The sequence below is a fragment of the Varanus komodoensis genome, unplaced genomic scaffold, assembly GCF_004798865.1.
Source record: "Varanus komodoensis strain SLA01 unplaced genomic scaffold, ASM479886v1 scaffold33, whole genome shotgun sequence".
Lineage (NCBI taxonomy): Eukaryota > Metazoa > Chordata > Lepidosauria > Squamata > Varanidae > Varanus > Varanus komodoensis.
In genome coordinates, this window is record NW_025335817.1 from 798,504 (window position 1) to 811,125 (window position 12,622).

Below are 12,622 nucleotides of genomic sequence, written 5' to 3' on the forward strand. Positions count from 1 at the left end.
TCCAGCAGCTTCTGGGACTTGGGGACAAGGAATAATCCCCTCATCACTGTCACACAGTCCAATGTAACAGTTTTAGTATAATGTAACTGAGAACTAACAGATTGTAACTGAGATTTGTTACTGATTTGTTACAATGGAACTGAGATTTAACTGAGATTGTAACTGAGATTTAACTGAGATCTGTTACTGATTTATTACAATGGAACTGAGATTTCATTTACTCACGTGCTGATCTAATCCACTCACCCATTCCTGCTGAATTAAATTAACCAGAATTGCCACCATGGAGACCTACGGAAAGCCATCCTGAATCAGACCAAAGGCATCTCTTGCCCATTGCTCTGTTCCTCCACGATAACCCAGATGCCCCAGGAAGCTCACACGCGGAACATGAATGCCGTGGGTCCCTCTGGCTTCTGTTATCCAGGAACTGTTCCACAGAGCTATGATGCTCGTGATGCTGGAACTCTTCCTACATGAATTTTTCTAAGCCCCTTGAAAGCCACCCCTTGGCCTCTGCACCGTGTGCTAGCAGATTCCATGGTTTATGTACAGTGTGAAGAAGCACTTCCTTCAGAAGCCGCTCCTGGATCCCGCGTTCAACGAAACCCACCACCGCTCTGCCAGGCATAGGCTCACATTGAGCCCCTGTGTTCTCCTCAAATACCAGGAGTCTCCCTCTTTCAATAGCATGAAGGAGATATTTATAAGACTGATGAGTTATGGCATATTGGAGCAGACACCTGTAATTGGTCCAAAACTGAACATTGCTGGTCTTGGGCCTAGAGCCAAAATCATTTCAGGGGTGAAGAATAAAGCCATTTTTCTGGCAGGTTGATTTTTATATTTTCGGTGTGTGTTTGTTTTAAGGGCAGCTGCTTGACGCAGCTCAGAGCTTTGGAATGCTCAACAACGACAGAGAAAAATGTTGGTCTCCAGCCCAACACGGAAGGTGAGTTATTTGTGGGAGACAGGGTGAGAGGTAGAGGACATTTGTAATGGGAGGACCTGTAATCAGGTGATGAGGATGAAAAATAAGAGGCAAACAACAGGGAGAAAAAGAATGCAGGCCAGGGCGAGGTGAAACCAGTCCTGTGGAGAAGATGACTTTGTGGAAGGTGCTTTGGAGGGCCCTTCATGGGATATTAGGATGGGCCAGCTTTGTACCAAGTGCTGGTCCTAAGGAATGGACCGAGCCACTTCCAACAGGTTCTCTCCAAAGACAAGGTCACCAGGGAGAAAGGAGTTAGTCCGGCCTTCTTACAGCGGTGCTGGTTTTCTCTCTGAATTGAGTCATCGGATTTGAACATCAGGAAACACCTGACCCTTCCTCACCTGCAGGCAGACACAGTGCATTATATTCTGTCACCCCAACATGCTTCCACCACACCCTGGCGTATGTAAAGACAGGTTTGTGGGACCAGCACAACTGCCCTTTTAGGCATGCCAATCTTATTCTCCCCTTGCACCACTGGGCACAGCGATGGCTGAATTTGTCTGTTACACTTCCACCACATTTGTATCTGGTAAATCTCAGTTTCATTCTTTGCTGAGTGTGATGTGCTTTGCAAATCATGCTAAATCCAGAACTGAAATTCTCGCTCATCTGCACCAGCCAAATTCTGCAGGCTCGGCAATTCGCGGCACAGAGGAGACCAAGCTGCACCGGCTGCCCGTCCACAGAACAATGTAGCAACCCGAATTCCATGCAAATGTGGTTGAATATCCAGGGATTCCAATGCACAGGTGGAGCTGCAAAGCACTAAAAGCCCCACAGCGCTCGTTTTTGGTTTCTCCCACACATGGTTTTTTCAGTCTCAAGTTCTTTTTGTCTCAGATATGGGAAACTTTGTGAATTTTGATCAATTCTTATCAAAGCTCAACTGTGCTCAATTTTGGATCAAAGAATTTCGATCAATTCTTATCAAACTCAAACAAATCATCAAAATACACTGATGGGAATTGAGAATTAAGGCCACCAGGCGTATTTCTATGCACGGTTAGGCCAAACAGTCCTACTTTTTTCTATCTAGACTTGCATAAGGTTGCACCCTTGATCAAGGCCACCGATAATTTCCAAGGAATGAAGGATTGAGAAGTGAGAAAGGAAGCAAACAAAGAACTGGACAAGGATACTTGCAATTAGATCAAGAGGTACTAAGACATGTCAGGCAGAAGTAAAATGCATCCTGGTTCTATAAAGACTGTGAAGTTTGTCACCTGGGGAATTCTTTTTCAAGGTTTTACTGAACCAAATGAGATTTGTGCAAAAGCTTGGCCAGTTTGGGCCCTAGGAGTTTTGATGGATGCTGTTTATTTTTTTTCCCCAGAGATGCAAATTTCAAAATTAAATTGAAATCTTTGGAATTTGCTCATCCATGACACCACCTTCAAGGTGATGAACCACTCTGGATTCAGACTCTCACTATGTAATTGCAACATTTGCAAAATAATCCCCCAAACCTGTTGCAAATCAAGCGCACCCCCCTTTCCTTCCCCTTTCTTTCCCCACAACTGTTTTTCTTGGATGGTTGAAGTAAACCTTGCAGATTAGCCGCACAGCACAATCTATTTGAAAACTTTTGCCCTTTCGTTTTTAATAAGCATTCTGGAAACGCAAATCTCTCACTTTGATGTTTCTACTGAACGCACTGGCAAAAATTCTCCATGGGTGCAGCTCGTTATCGAACTGCGTAAGCAAAAAGACGGGTCAAAAGACTTGCATGCCAAGATTCAACAGTGAACCGAAATGCGAGAGCACTGCTGTACAGACCGTCCCCGAGGTTCGTAAGGAGGGATGGCCACAGTTGAACTCCTCGGCTGCACCGCTGCCATGCATGCTGCCTCTACAGTCCCACGACATTGCATGTCCCGTCCCAAATACCCCACCGTTATAAGATCCCTGCTAGAAAGACTCTGGAGTGGACGTGGAGCTTCAAGGCCCTGCTCCAGCCTTGGAGGAGCAAGCTGATCCTGGCTCCTCTCTTCCTGAAATCTTCCCAGTGACCGGAAGTGGTGCGTCAGGAGAAGTGGGGGGCTCTTCTCCATCCACAGGTCTCCCAGGCCCTACTTCTGCCCCCACAACACACAGCAGTCCAAGTAGCGCAGAGGCCCAGTGAACAGGGAATTTTGCAGAGGAGAATGGCAAGTTTGGCGAAGTCTGTGCACTTCCTTCCGCTCTGCATGGTTTGTGGCCGATGGGTCTTGGTAGGCGGAGAGTCCCAGTCTCAAAGACTTAAGTATTTCTTAATAGTGCAACTTATATTTCAAGTAGGGGCTCCAGGTGGCACAGTGGTTTAAACCGCTGAGCTGCTGGGCTGGTGGATTGAAAGGTCGCCGGTTCGAACCTGCACAACGGGGTGAGTTCCCGTTGCTCCGTCTCAGCTCCTGCCAACCTTGCAGTTCGAAAGCATATAAATGCAAGTAGATGAAAAGGTACCACTTCGGTGGGAAGGTAACAGCGTTCCTTGCACCTCGGTGTTTAGTCATGCCGGCCACATGGCCACGGAGACTGTCCGCGGACAAATGCTGGCTCCCTCGGCAAGGAAACAGAGGTGAGCAGTGCCCCCTAGAGTCGGGCATGACTGGATGTAACATCAATGGAAAATCTTTACCCTTACATTATATTTCAAGCAAGAGACAATTTGCAAGTGAATGACCTTACTTTGAAGCTGCATGGAAGTGAAATGGAGCAAATGGAGAACGGCCATATCTTCCAGTCATCTTAGCAGAGACATTCTCTCTTGTGTGAGGGAGAAGAATGCCTTTTCGAATGACAGAGCTGCATACTGATGGCCCCGCAAATTCTCCATGCTCTATTTGTTAGCAGAGAAATTAAGGGGACCATTTCAGCAGAGTTCTGCAGAGGAGGAGAAAATTACTGACAGGTTTTAAGAGGTGAAGATCAGTGTGAGTGTTAGCACTAGATATTTCTTTCCACAATTCATCTCACACACACACACACACTTTGGGCCTCAGTTGTGGAGGTTTTACTTGGAATCAAGCTTTATATCTCTTCGCACCCAAAATCATCTTCTATGGCTCGAGCAGAAAATCTATGACACGTAATCAGTTGGTCATTTGGCAGGGTTCTTAAGAAGGGGCAGCTTTCAGAACAATCGCCCACCAAACGATAGGGCGAGATCAAAGATTTCCTTCACTACTCCAGAACTCAGAAGCTGCCCCCCCACACACACATGCACCAAACAAGCAAGCAGGAGAAATGGAACCCTTGCACCCTTGTCTGAAATTTAGCAAAGTGTTCCTTGCCAGCTTGTCGCTCCTCAAAGGGTCCTCTAATTTGATCAGCAACAATGAAGTTATAAGCATTTTTCTTTAAAAAAAAATTAAGCAGCTCAGCAACAAAGCCCCTGGCCTTTGAAGTCTCTGAAGGTTCAGGGCAGTCCGTGGGAGGCACAAAGCTTCATTCTGAAACTTGCTCCAGGCTTGGATCAAGTCAAATTCAGCAGCTTCCAAACCAGTCTAAATTGGATTGGGCTGTTTTTCGAAGCACCAAATCAGGACCTAAACTGATTCTGATGGTTGGTACATACCGTAATTACTTATGTAGTTATATTATGTCTCACTTTTTTAACTGCCGGGAACTCAGTGAGGTTTATATATCCCTCATCTTCTCCATTTTACATTCACAGCAGCCCTGTAAGACTGAAAATCCATGACTGGCCCCATGTTACCCAGTGAGGTTCATGGCTGAGGACTAGAGCACAGATCACCTGAGTCCCAGTCAAACATTCTAACCACTACACCTCTCTCCCTCGCTCTGTATATAAAGTTGCCCAATTAATCAGGGTGCTTGCATTGGACTAAACATGTTCCAATTAATCACTTTTGCACCACAGTCCTAATTTTGCCCATGTACTGCGTAGTGTGAACTTCACAGCTGTTCCAGAATCCCACTAACATCTGACCCCTGAATATATTTTGTAACGTCATGGTTTATGCTAAAGTTTTCACTTTACTTTATAAAAAAAATAAAAACAGACGTCCTACCACATGCCAAACATCTTTGGGATCCTCAAAGACAAGCCCACGACGTGTTCACAAAACCTTTATAAGTTGCAGGTCCCCAGCGCAGAAACTGTTTGAGGCTTGTGTGCCAAATTTAATTTCAATTAAATCCCTCAAGAAAAACAAGGGGCGATTTGGATGAAACATTCAGTGGTGGACTTAAGATTTAAAGCAATGTACACAATAGGATGAGGTTAGTGCCAAGCATTCACAGAGATGAAGTGCTGATTGATTCCCCAAATGGAAAGCAGATGTTAGTGTTTCATCGCTAAGTGAATATATTTAAACAAGCCCAGCGACGGCAGCAAACGCATTACAGAGCGACACTCGTTTGCTCCCACTGATCTAGTGGCACCAGATCGTGAGTGGGCGATAACAGGCATGATGTGCCCCAAGCCGATGCAAGATGTCAGGATGGGCACAGCAGTGGCACAGGGTTTGCTGAAGACGTGCTGCATCTTTGGAAGACCAGAAACCCGAGAGGCACTGCAGCACAGTGGCCGGATAGTGGGGCTTCGCAGAATCGTAGAAGAGCAGAGTTGGAAGGGGCCAAGAAGGCCAGTGGGGAAGCGGAGTTGGAAGCTTTGAAACAGATTTCAAAGGCCACCTGGAACTGAGAAAATGTGGAGAGGGGATAATAATAATAATAATAATAAAATCTGGTCTTGATAATAATACCTATGAATGGGGCGGGGGGAATGTCTCTCCTTCTTTCCCCTGCAACCCTAAACATCTAGCTAGCATGTCTATTCTGCACTTTAAATGAGAACTAAGCGAAGCAAATTCATACCATTCGGCACAGCCTCATTGATCTATCTTTCTCCATGTTTTCACCTAGACAGACGGGCAGTGGTTCTCCGGGCTCCTGTTCTTTGCCAGCCTCGACTGAAATGGGAAATGTTTTCCTTGCATAACAGAGCTTTGCCACAGAGGTACATCCCAACTCCACTCTGTGTGTCCTCGTCTCTGGGATGGTGGCTGAAGAAGCTTGGGCATAAGCAAAAGAAACCCACCTAGATGGACCATCAGCATTAGCTTTCAGGGGACTGTGATGGTGCCATGACCACACAGATGTCCACACCCAAGACCATCTGTTTTGTGTCCGGCACAGTGTGCTACTTCGGGATGGCCTCAAATATGGTTTTGATTTTTTATGCTTACACCAATAATACTCAGGAAACCTTAGCTGGGGGATCAGGCAGGGCTGCATTAGGATATGGCCAAAGACAGAACAGAAATCCCCCTAAGCGATCTTACAAAAACCATGCATGGTCATGTCACACCAAAAAGAACGCCCTGCAGAAATAATGAAAGGCCCATGTTTACAACCAGTATGATGTAAGGGTGGGCCATGCAGAACTGCATGAAATGGTATGACAGACAGGGATCCTCCAGAGAGAGGTGACAGCACCCAGGTGAAGGAAATGGCTCTTCAGAGCAGCTTTCCTCATCCTTGTGCCCTGGAGATGCTGGGAACTGTTGCCCACCACATCTGCAGGCACCAGGCTGGGAAGGGCCATGAGAGATGCCTTTTGCTGCTTTCTGGGATTCCAGCAATGCTAGACGTATTCTCCAGGGCTTCCTTTGAACATCGCCTGGACATGGTGAAAGAAGAGGCATGAATGGACTGTGCTTCCCATCTCCCCATGTCTAGGAAGCATCATTGCTAGTCTAGGAGAAACTCTTCTTCACTGAATGCCCCATGTGTTCTGCCCTGAATAAACTCTTCTCAGTTTTATCCAGGGGGCAGCCTAGATAGATGGACTGGATAAGCAGAGAAAAGGCTCTGCGTATGGTCTTAGGTCAAATCCGACAGCATCTGAAGAAGCCATCTTTGAGAATCAAACTGGACGGGGGAGCTGAATGGTGACATGGGAGGAATGTGGTTTGGGATGGCAATGCACCTGATGCCCTGCGCTCTTTGCTTCCCACACTCCAGCCCAGCCTCCCTCTGCCCTAGGTCCACCTCACACCCATCCTTCACACGGGTGTCCAACAGGAAGCGAGTCCAAGCACATCCCCAAGGCTGTCGTGTGCACACCACCCGTATGCCCATTGTGCAAGCAGAGTTCTGACACACGCACACGCACACACACACTATCTGTACATCTGGGGACGTCACGCAGAGAAGCAGCCAGCATTCTGCACTTGGCCTTGGCTCGGCCCACTTCCTGGCCAGGGCCAAGCACAGGAAAAAGTCCAGTGAGCCCCGAGCGCCAGATTCCACCCTGATTTTTTGCATCCCTTTGGCGAAGCAAGCTGAAGCAACCCCATCCACACAATTAGCTTAATCGAACATTGCAGCAATTAATGAAAGTCAGGATGTGTGAGTGACTCACACTTCCTGTTTAGCTGCAGCTTTAGTGATAAACATGAGTGGAAAAGTTTAACAGTAAAGAACTCCAGATGGTTTCCATCCTAAGCTCGCCCTACTTCCACCACAGTGAAAGCAGGATCTTCTTCAGTAAAACAGCCTATTAAAATAAGCAAAAGTATCAACGAGAGAGAGAGAGATTAATTCACCAGGTAGAAGCCATTAATTCGCCAGCCACACGCAGGATTCTGTCTTGCTCCAGAGTGAGGGAGGAGCCCGGTGCCTCCCTGAAAGCGAAGTAAGGCTGCAGCACCACGGAGAGCTCCCGGTGTGCAATTTGATTTGCTTGGCGATGACTGAGACCTGAGCCATGCTTTCTTTGCCCGGACAGCACAGACCCCTCTCAGACTCCCCGCTTTCCCCTGGCCTGGAGGAAGGCACTTCGCCAAATCTCCGAGAGCTTGAGCTGGGCACGCTACCGGTGATGACACATGGCTGCCATGAGTCATGGAGCTCTGCAGTGGAGCCACTGCTGGATCCAGACTTACTGACCAAGCTTCTGGTCGAGGCTTGGGGGTCCCCAGAACCACCAGCTGGGGATGCTGTGCCATGTTGTTGCCTGCACTGGCACAAGCACCACTATTTTCTCAGCCTTGTACAAATGTCCAGGACACTACTGGGCTCTGGGGCCATGGGAGAGTTTATCTGGGAAAGAATTGTTGCTAGGAAAGAATTGCACCAGTGGGGTGCCACCATAGAGAAGGCACTGTCCTTTGGAGCCACCCTCTGTATTATCTGGACACTGGTGCAGCTATTAAAAATCCGTATGGGTTATATGAAGATGGGTGAACCTTCAGATTTCAGGTTATGCAATCAGAATTGCCTCTCTTTTGCATCTAGTTAGTTCTTTTTGGGTCACACGTGAAGCCTTCTGTTCAGTGGAATGACTAAAAGAAATCTGTAGAAGCTAGAACGATCTATGCTACTAGCAACAATTTCTCAGTAAGTGAAACACATTTCTGAATACCCGATTGGCATAAAAGCTGGATGAGATGATGTGGAAAGGAGGTTGGACCTGTGTTTATGGATGTACTAAGGGAGAAAAATGTGTGCTTTCAAAAATGTGGACGGAATTTGCACAAATTTCATGCAAAGAGGGAAGACAAAGCTCAGATACGGACATAGGCTGGAACATATTCGTGGGGTTTTGCTGATTCGTGTATCCTACCTGTTCATGAGAATCTATGAATACAATGCAACTCTATCTTAATGCATCACATCACCTAATGTGGGATTCATCAGAAAAAAAAGATACAAGCACAAGATGAATGTAACATACGCAGCATTCTTGGCCTTGAGTTCAGTTTTTAGGACAAAGGCAAGTCAAATATTTCTCTTGTCCAGTTTTTGTACAACGTGTCAATAATTCACCCTTATATATTACTGATCAGCTGTTCAAGATTTCATCTTACCAAAGTTCTGGGCTTCATGCCAATGCATCAGACTTGTTTAATCTGCCACTTGATTTTCGGTAACAAGACAGATAAGCTTTGTGTCAACAATTCTACTGGTAGCATTTCAGACAGTTGACTTTCTCTTAACAGTTCCCTGGAGAACCCATTTCACAATTCCATCCTCTACACCTTCTGTCAATTTTACTGTCAAAACACCCCCCCCTTTCTCATATTGCCCCTTTAAGACCCCCAGAAACCAGGTGGACTTAACATGTGTAGCAGATTCAGAAGTGTCCAGTGTGTCTCTCTGATGTGCTTTTCAGATATCTGGCCACAATTACCAAACAGTAGAAGGCCCAATCCTTGGGCATTTGCCAGTGAAAACCTCTCCCGTTACAACTTGAAAAGAAATAATAAAAGAGGACTCCTCAAAGTTTCCATTACAGCAATTCAAATGTTAACAGTTGTCTAGTAAATAGCGTGGGAAAGAAGTCACAGACATTTTCTACCAATTCATGCAAGGTGATGGCTCCCAGATGTGATTTGGTGTGATGCTGTACATTCGTGGGGAATGAACTTTCAAAAGTTCACCTGTGAGATAAATGCAGAGAAGTAGTTTATCTTTCATATGTCACTGCTGGGGGTGTATGCATTGTGTAGGAATTGCAGCATTGTGACTTAAAAGGATACCAGCACCAACAAAATATCAGTTTAGTAAGACAAGATGCATGGATGACCCCAGGAACCCTAAGACAGTGACAGGATGTGGGGTTGAAGGGTTTTGCACTGGATCCCAGTGAGGAACCACAACTGGAAGCTTCGCTGAGAGAACAGCCCTCCAGTTGCATGGATGCAACCTTCATGCTCCCTTCAGAGCTCTCTCAGCTCCCCCTCCGCTTGCTTGAGAGGGCAAAAGCAAGGGGTTGGTGGCAATATGTACTTACCTTGTTTCCAACTAGTGGTCAGAAAGCAAAAGTGTTTCTTCGGAAAAATTGGAAATACGGGTGCTCCCACGGCATGCTTTCAGGTGCAGTTCCAAATATGGAGGCCAAACCAAAATGTCGGAAGCCAAGAATAAAACCACTCGCTCGTCTGGCCTACCTTTGCTCCCCCACTCACACGTGTTGCAGGCCACCCAAACACACATGCCTGGTGTGGTGGACCGTACTTGGCATGGTACAAGTCTGGCAGGCCTGATGTTACATATACTTTGTGGTCTTGACTCCCATTCCAATCCACCCAACCACGAACTTCCTGAGGGAGCTTCGACCATGCCATGATGGATTGTACCAAAGTGGACTGCATGGTTGGGTGGGGTGGGAATTCAGGTCCCCCAAATCCACATCATGTTGCCCTTTAACTCTTCTCAGCAATATTTCCTAACACACAAATAACTAAATCCAAAAATGACACAAGTTTGTTTGTGCGCGCGCTCTCTCTCTCTCTCTCCCCCCCCCCTTTCCCAATAATACCAGGCTGTTTTTCAAGTGTTTCCAATCAGATATCCTGCGGAAAGAATCTGTGTTTCATCCCTTTAAATATTTTCCATTTGTCTCCATGGATGTGCCAACACCGGATCTTCTCATCATCGCCATTATATCCTCAGTCTGTCAGCTTTACGAGGTGAAAGCATCATAGACCAGGTAGTAAACTTGATTAAAACTGGCTAAAGCTATAAAGGCAGCTTTATGCCTCCAAAAGTGAAGAGATTTGGAGTTACTTCATTTCTCTACCTGCACTGAAAACCATAAACCATTTAAACCAAAACAAATGTGCCTAAATGACTATTTCCTTTGGGTTTACCTTCATAGTCATTCTGTAAGACACACACACCTTTCTTCACAGTTTGAAAGCTGATTACTGCTGATTTTAAAGGAAAGGCTTGCTTAGAAGGATGGAGGAAATATACTGCATTAGAGCTGGGTTACATAACTTGTTTAACAGCACTGAAAACTGCCAAAAGTCTACATAGCGGGTAGACAAGAGATCAGTGGTAGAACCCCTGCTTCAGTGCAGAAGGCTCTGAGCTTGACTCCTGGCCTCTTAAGCTAGAAGGATCAAATATGTGAATTCTGCCTTCTTCAGACCCTGAAGTCCAAACCACGTGGAAGACATCAGCCTAAACACGCCTCGCACAGACAAAGTGCTCTGACTACAATTTCCTTCTGCCCCAAGCAGCATGGCCAGTAAACATGGAGGATGGGACTTATGGTCCAAAACATCTGGAGGTCATTGTGTTGGAGAAGGATGGGACAGAGGACAACTGCTTAGTTGTCTCACGCCAGGACAATAAACAACCCTTACTGTTGCACAGGGATTCTTCCAACAAGGAATCTCATAGATTGGATTGGGTACCTACCCTTGCAACTTAGTGTGGATTACGCATAGTTTGGCCTCAATCCTCTCTTCAATCATATATTGATTTGCCTTCCTGGACTTCAGGCAGTAGAATATCTCAAACTTTGGAAAAGCACATTTCTAGTCCAGGAAATTAAAGAAGAGCTCCAGATCTAATGGAGAACTAGGGAACATGTATGGTCCATTAGTATATGCACGATCCCTTAACTTTATCGTACATCAGCTTTTGAGCCATTCATTAGTTATATCCAACTTTTCTTGTACTATCAAACTGAAGGTTACCATGTGTTGGTTCCCAGGCAGTCACCTCAGCCATGCCCTGCTTAGCTTCAAGTGTGTCTGAAGTATATGTACATATACTTTTCTGTCTTTAAATGTGCACATACATATCAGAATGTGCCATCTGGAGGGGTGGGAGGCAACAGGAAGTGATAATAAAATTGCATTCAGAATTCATAGCTCAATCCTATGCTTTCGCGCTTAAATACCAAATCAAAACAGAACAGAACCACTCTGTGTACACTGCATTATTTTTCCTTTCTTCTTAAGACATTGTGATTATCCAGGAGCTGGGCTAGAATCTGAAAGGATAACCCACTCTTCCCAATCACATTTGGTAACTATAGGCATTTTGATCCTAGAAGGAATTACTCTCCAACCAAGGACGGGCACTGTAGGGACTCTTCCACCAATGTACTCATTCCAATCTTCCCCCCATTTTTGGTGGAGATACCGTTTTTGGGGGTGGTCTGAATGACCAGGATGAATGGGGAATGTTGCTTAGGTTCTTTTCCTCCTCAGCTCTTGAAAACAACAACAACAACCAAATGTATCTCTGTCTTTTTTGCTTCCTTCTGTTGTTCCACCGGAATACCGAAGAAGGGCAACTGAGTCAGAGGAGTCACGCGTCTCTAATAAGAACAGCCCTTTCGCACTGCTACAAGTAAACCCCTCTCATCACTGCAGATCACATACCACATTCAGGCTCATTTGGCACACGGACGTAATACATGGAGCAGCAAATGTGTTTAGATGAATAGTGAATAATGTTTACCTGAATAGTGCACAAAATAAGAAAATGGATTGGAAATGCACAGAGCAGGCTTAAGATATTCTGCCCTCTGAGAGGAGGGACAAGATGGTCCAGGAGCTGGTTGACTCTTTTACCAATGCCCGTGAAGGGGCAGGCAGCAAGGAAGCTGGGCACAGGGCAGGCTGTGCTACTCAGAGCTGACCCTCCCCAGTCCCAGTCCAATGCCCAGAGCATGATGCCAAGCATGGATGTCTGTGTTTCCAACACAATAGGGGCAACTGCCACCATTGCCAAGAATGCGTGAAAGGACCGGTAGAGATGCCCGTACCATCACACGCCCTACCAACGGCGTACCTACGGTTCCTTTCTGGTGCAGAATGGGATGATGCCTTGGGCAGTGCGCAAGGGCAGAGGCAGTGGTTCTGTGGACTGGGT

The 12,622-nt window shown here is 46.1% G+C and overlaps 1 protein-coding gene across 3 annotated transcripts in view; it reads right to left on the reverse strand.

Moving 5' to 3' along the window:
• THSD4 (thrombospondin type 1 domain containing 4) overlaps positions 1-12,622 on the reverse strand; it is a 121,258-nt gene that overhangs the window by 64,333 nt on the left and 44,303 nt on the right. The gene's annotated exons all lie outside the window — the stretch shown is intronic.